This window comes from Mus musculus, chromosome 6 (assembly GCF_000001635.26).
Source record: "Mus musculus strain C57BL/6J chromosome 6, GRCm38.p6 C57BL/6J".
NCBI lineage: Eukaryota > Metazoa > Chordata > Mammalia > Rodentia > Muridae > Mus > Mus musculus.
The window spans coordinates 78,154,637-78,161,741 of NC_000072.6; positions in this window are offsets into that span (position 1 = coordinate 78,154,637).

Genomic DNA, 7,105 nt, shown 5'->3' on the forward strand with positions numbered 1-7,105 from the left:
CTTTTGTTTGTTTCCTTGGGAATAAATATTATTAGATTAACTCTTTTATTTTAAAGTATATACTACTGTTTGACTGTGCTTCTAAATTTAGTCAACAATCCTTCCCGATCTGGCTAATACTTGTCATCAATTTTAGCTTCTGAACATGCTTTGCATTTCTGTCCTTTTGTATGTTGGCATTTAAGTGGGAACTTGGGAAATGATGCATTGGAGACAACTATTCAAGTGATATTTTAACTAGAAAGCCAATGGAAATCTATTTGTTTATTTAATTTAGATAGGGCTTTTAAAAAATTGATCGAGAGTCTGAACAGGTGAGAGGGTGCGCCAGAGAACCTGACAGCCTCTGGAACAGGCAGAAGCACAGAGGGGCTGAGGCAGCACCCTGTGTGGGCCGGGGACAGCCGGCCACCTTCCGGACCAGAGGACAGGTGCCCGCCCAGCTGGGGAGGCGACCTAAGCCACAGCAGCAGCGGTCGCCATCTTGGTCCGGGACCCGCCGAACTTAGGGAATTAGTCTGAACAGGTGAGAGGGTGCGCCAGAGAACCTGACAGCTTCTGGAACAGGCGGAAGCACAGAGGCGCTGAGGCAGCACCCTTTGTGGGCCGGGGACAGCCAGCCACCGTCCGGACCGGAGGACAGGTGCCCGTCCGGCTGGGGAGGCGGCCTAAGCCACAGCAGCAGCGGTCGCCATCTTGGTCCGAGACCCGCCGAACTTAGGAAATTAGTCTGAACAGGTGAGAGGGTGCGCCAGAGAACCTGACAGCTTCTGGAACAGGCAGAAGCACAGAGGCGCTGAGGCAGCACCCTGTGTGGGCCGGGGACAGCCGGCCACCTTCCGGACCGGAGGACAGGTGCCCACCCGGCAGGGGAGGCGGCCTAAGCCACAGCAGCAGCGGTCGCCATCTTGGTCCAGGGACTCCAAGGAACTTAGGAATTTAGTCTGCTTAGGTGAGAGTCTGTACCACCTGGGAACTGCCAAAGCAACACAGTGTCTGAGAAAGGTCCTGTTTTGGGCCTTCTTCTTCGGCCAGGAGGAGGTCCAAATACAAGATATCTGCGCACCTTCCCTGTAAGAGAGCTTGCCAGCAGAGAGTGCTCTGAGCACTGAAACTCAGAGGAGAGAATCTGTCTCCCAGGTCTGCTGATAGACGGTAACAGAATCACCAGAAGAACAATCTCTAAACAGAGTCAACTATAACTACTAACTCCAGAGATTACCAGATGGCGAAAGGTAAACGGAGGAATCTTACTAACAGGAACCAAGACCACTCACCATCACCAGAACCCAGCACACCCACTTCGCCCAGTCCAGGGAACCCCAACACACCTGAGAACCTAGACCTAGATTTAAAAGCATATCTCATGATGATGGTAGAGGACATCAAGAAGGACTTTAATAAATCACTTAAAGAAATACAGGAGAACACTGCTAAAGAGTTACAAGTCCTTAAAGAAAAACATGAAAACACAATCAAACAGGTAGAAGTCCTTACAGAAAAAGAGGAAAAAACATACAAACAGGTGATGGAAATGAACAAAACCATACTAGACCTAAAAAGGGAAGTAGACACAATAAAGAAAACTCAAAGCGAGGCAACACTAGAGATAGAAACCCTAGGAAAGAAATCTGGAACCATAGATTTGAGCATCAGCAACAGAATACAAGAGATGGAAGAGAGAATCTCAGGTGCAGAAGATTCCATAGAGAACATCGGCACAACAATCAAAGAAAATGGAAAATGCAAAAAGATCCTAACTCAAAATATCCAGGAAATCCAGGACACAATAAGAAGACCAAACGTACGGATAATAGGAGTGGATGAGAATGAAGATTTTCAACTCAAAGGTCCAGCAAACATCTTCAACAAAATTATTGAAGAAAACTTCCCAAATCTAAAGAATGAGATGCATATGAACATACAAGAAGCCTACAGAACTCCAAATAGACTGGACCAGAAAAGAAATTCCTCCCGACACATAATAATCAGAACATCAAATGCACTAAATAAAGATAGAATACTAAAAGCAGTAAGGGAAAAAGGTCAAGTAACATATAAAGGCAAGCCTATCAGAATTACACCAGATTTTTCACCAGAGACTATGAAAGCCAGAAGAGCCTGGACAGATGTTATACAGACACTAAGAGAACACAAACTGCAGCCCAGGCTACTATACCCAGCCAAACTCTCAATTATCATAGAGGGAGAAACCAAAGTATTCCACGACAAAACCAAATTCACGCATTATCTCTCCACGAATCCAGCCCTTCAAAGGATAATAACAGAAAAAAACCAATACAAGAACGGGAACAACGCCCTAGAAAAAACAAGAAGGTAATCCCTCAACAAACCTAAAAGAAGACAGCCACAAGAACAGAATGCCACCTTTAACAACTAAAATAACAGGAAGCAACAATTACTTTTCCTTAATATCTCTTAACATCAATGGTCTCAATTCGCTAATAAAAAGACATAGACTAACAAACTGGCTACACAAACAAGACCCAACATTTTGCTGCTTACAGGAAACTCATCTCAGAGAAAAAGATAGACACTACCTCAGAATGAAAGGCTGGAAAACAATTTTCCAAGCAAATGGTATGAAGAAACAAGCAGGAGTAGCCATCCTAATATCTGATAAGATTGACTTTCAACCCAAAGTCATCAAAAAAGACAAGGAGGGACACTTCATTCTCATCAAAGGTAAAATCCTCCAAGAGGAACTCTCAATTCTGAATATCTATGCTCCAAATACAAGAGCAGCCACATTCACTAAAGAAACTTTAGTAAAGCTCAAAGCACACATTGCGCCTCACACAATAATAGTGGGAGACTTCAACACACCACTTTCACCAATGGACAGATCATGGAAACAGAAACTAAACAGGGACACACTGAAACTAACAGAAGTGATGAAACAAATGGATCTGACAGATATCTACAGAACATTTTACCCTAAAACAAAAGGATATACCTTCTTCTCAGCACCTCATGGTACCTTCTCCAAAATTGACCACATAATAGGTCACAAATCAGGCCTCAACAGATTCAAAAATATTGAAATTGTCCCATGTATCCTATCAGATCACCATGCACTAAGGCTGATCTTCAATAACAAAATAAATAACAGAAAGCCAACATTCACATGGAAACTGAACAACACTCTTCTCAATGATACCTTGGTCAAGGAAGGAATAAAGAAAGAAATTAAAGACTTTTTAGAGTTTAATGAAAATGAAGCCACAACGTACCCAAACCTTTGGGACACAATGAAAGCATTTCTAAGAGGGAAACTCATAGCTATGAGTGCCTTCAAGAAAAAACGGGAGAGAGCACATACTAGCAGCTTGACAACACATCTAAAAGCTCTAGAAAAAAAGGAAGCAAATTCACCCAAGAGGAGTAGACGGCAGGAAATAATCAAACTCAGGGGTGAAATCAACCAAGTGGAAACAAGAAGAACTATTCAAAGAATTAACCAAACGAGGAGTTGGTTCTTTGAGAAAATCAACAAGATAGATAAACCCTTAGCTAGACTCACTAAAGGGCACAGGGACAAAATCCTAATTAACAAAATCAGAAATGAAAAGGGAGACATAACAACAGATCCTGAAGAAATCCAAAACACCATCAGATCCTTCTACAAAAGGCTATACTCAACAAAACTGGAAAACCTGGACGAAATGGACAAATTTCTGGACAGATACCAGGTACCAAAGTTGAATCAGGATCAAGTTGACCTTCTAAACAGTCCCATATCCCCTAAAGAAATAGAAGCAGTTATTAATAGTCTCCCAGCCAAAAAAAGCCCAGGACCAGACGGGTTTAGTGCAGAGTTCTATCAGACCTTCAAAGAAGATCTAACTCCAGTTCTGCACAAACTTTTTCACAAGATAGAAGTAGAAGGTATTCTACCCAACTCATTTTATGAAGCCACTATTACTCTGATACCTAAACCACAGAAAGATCCAACAAAGATAGAGAACTTCAGACCAATTTCTCTTATGAACATCGATGCAAAAATCCTTAATAAAATTCTCGCTAACCAAATCCAAGAACACATTAAAGCAATCATCCATCCTGACCAAGTAGGTTTTATTCCAGGGATGCAGGGATGGTTTAATATACGAAAATCCATCAATGTAATCCATTATATAAACAAACTCAAAGACAAAAACCACATGATCATCTCGTTAGATGCAGAAAAAGCATTTGACAAGATCCAACACCCATTCATGATAAAAGTTCTGGAAAGATCAGGAATTCAAGGCCAATACCTAAACATGATAAAAGCAATCTACAGCAAACCAGTAGCCAACATCAAAGTAAATGGAGAGAAGCTGGAAGCAATCCCACTAAAATCAGGGACTAGACAAGGCTGCCCACTTTCTCCCTACCTTTTCAACATAGTACTTGAAGTATTAGCCAGAGCAATTCGACAACAAAAGGAGATCAAGGGGATACAAATTGGAAAAGAGGAAGTCAAAATATCACTTTTTGCAGATGATATGATAGTATATATAAGTGACCCTAAAAATTCCAACAGAGAACTCCTAAACCTGATAAACAGCTTCGGTGAAGTAGCTGGATATAAAATTAACTCAAACAAGTCAATGGCCTTTCTCTACACAAAGAATAAACAGGCTGAGAAAGAAATTAGGGAAACAACACCCTTCTCAATAGCCACAAATAATATAAAATATCTCGGCGTGACTCTAACGAAGGAAGTGAAAGATCTGTATGATAAAAACTTCAAGTCCCTGAAGAAAGAAATTAAAGAAGATCTCAGAAGATGGAAAGATCTCCCATGCTCATGGATTGGCAGGACCAACATTGTAAAAATGGCTATCTTGCCAAAAGCAATCTACAGATTCAATGCAATCCCCATTAAAATTCCAACTCAATTCTTCAACGAATTAGAAGGAGCAATTTGCAAATTCATCTGGAATAACAAAAAACCGAGGATAGCAAAAACTCTTCTCAAGGATAAAATAACCTCTGGTGGAATCACCATGCCTGACCTAAAGCTTTACTACAGAGCAATTGTGATAAAAACTGCATGGTACTGGTATAGAGACAGACAAGTGGACCAATGGAATAGAATTGAAGACCCAGAAATGAACCCACACACCTATGGTCACTTGATCTTCGACAAGGGAGCCAAAACCATCCAGTGGAAGAAAGACAGCTTTTTCAACAATTGGTGCTGGCACAACTGGTTGTTATCATGTAGAAGAATGCGAATCGATCCATACTTATCTCCTTGTACTAAGGTCAAATCTAAGTGGATCAAGGAACTTCACATAAAACCAGAGACACTGAAACTTATAGAGGAGAAAGTGGGGAAAAGCCTTGAAGATATGGGCACAGGGGAAAAATTCCTGAACAGAACAGCAATGGCTTGTGCTGTAAGATCGAGAATTGACAAATGGGACCTAATGAAACTCCAAAGTTTCTGCAAGGCAAAAGACACTGTCTATAAGACAAAAAGACCACCAACAGACTGGGAAAGGATCTTTACCTATCCTAAATCAGATAGGGGACTAATATCCAACATATATAAAGAACTCAAGAAAGTGGACCTCAGAAAATCAAATAACCCCCTTAAAAAATGGGGCTCAGAACTGAACAAAGAATTCCCACCTGAGGAATACCGAATGGCAGAGAAGCACCTGAAAAAATGTTCAACATCCTTAATCATCAGGGAAATGCAAATCAAAACAACCCTGAGATTCCACCTCACACCAGTGAGAATGGCTAAGATCAAAAATTCAGGTGACAGCAGATGCTGGCGAGGATGTGGAGAAAGAGGAACACTCCTCCATTGTTGGTGGGATTGCAGGCTTGTACAACCACTCTGGAAATCAGTCTGGCGGTTCCTCAGAAAATTGGACATAGTACTACCGGAGGATCCAGCAATACCTCTCCTGGGCATATATCCAGAAGAAGCCCCAACTGGTAAGAAGGACACATGCTCCACTATGTTCATAGCAGCCTTATTTATAATAGCCAGAAACTGGAAAGAACCCAGATGCCCCTCAACAGAGGAATGGATACAGAAAATGTGGTACATCTACACAATGGAGTACTACTCAGCTATTAAAAAGAATGAATTTATGAAATTCCTAGCCAAATGGATGGACCTGGAGAGCATCATCCTGAGTGAGGTAACACAATCACAAAGGAACTCACACAATATGTACTCACTGATAAGTGGATACTAGCCCAAAACCTAGGATACCCACGATATAAGATACAATTTCCTAAACACATGAAACTCAAGAAAAATGAAGACTGAAGTGTGGACACTATGCCCCTCCTTAGAAGTGGGAACAAAACACCCATGGAAGGAGTTACAGAAACAAAGTTTGGAGCTGAGATGAAAGGATGGACCATGTAGAGACTGCCATATCCAGGGATCCACCCCATAATCAGCATCCAAACGCTGACACCATTGCATATACTAGCAAGATTTTATCGAAAGGACCCAGATGTAGCTGTCTCTTGTGAGACTATGCCGGGGCCTAGCAAACACAGAAGTGGATGCTCACAGTCAGCTAATGGATGGATCACAGGGCTCCCAATGGAGGAGCTAGAGAAAGTATCCAAGGAGCTAAAGGGATCTTCAACCCTATAGGTGGAACAACATTATGAACTAACCAGTACCACTGAGCTCTTGACTCTAGCTGCATATGTATCAAAAGATGGCCTAGTCGGCCATCACTGGAAAGAGAGGCCCATTGGACACGCAGACTTTGTGTGCCCCGGTACAGGGGAACGCCAGGGCCAAAGGGGGGGAGTGGGTGGGTAGGGGAGTGGGGGTGGGTGGGTAAGGGGGACTTTTGGTATAGCATTGGAAATGTAAATGAGCTAAATACCTAATAAAAAATGGAAAAAAAAATTGATCGAGTTATTTACTTTATTCTCTCCTTTTCTCCCAGTCACTCTCAGTCACCCCCTTTCCTTCTCCCCATCGATCCCTCTTTCCCTTTTCTTCAGAAAGGGGGAGATCTCCTATGGATATCCATCAGCCTTGGCCTATCAAGGTTTTTTAATATGAGGTACATATTTAAGGCAACCCAGGTATGGAAAAGCAATTCAA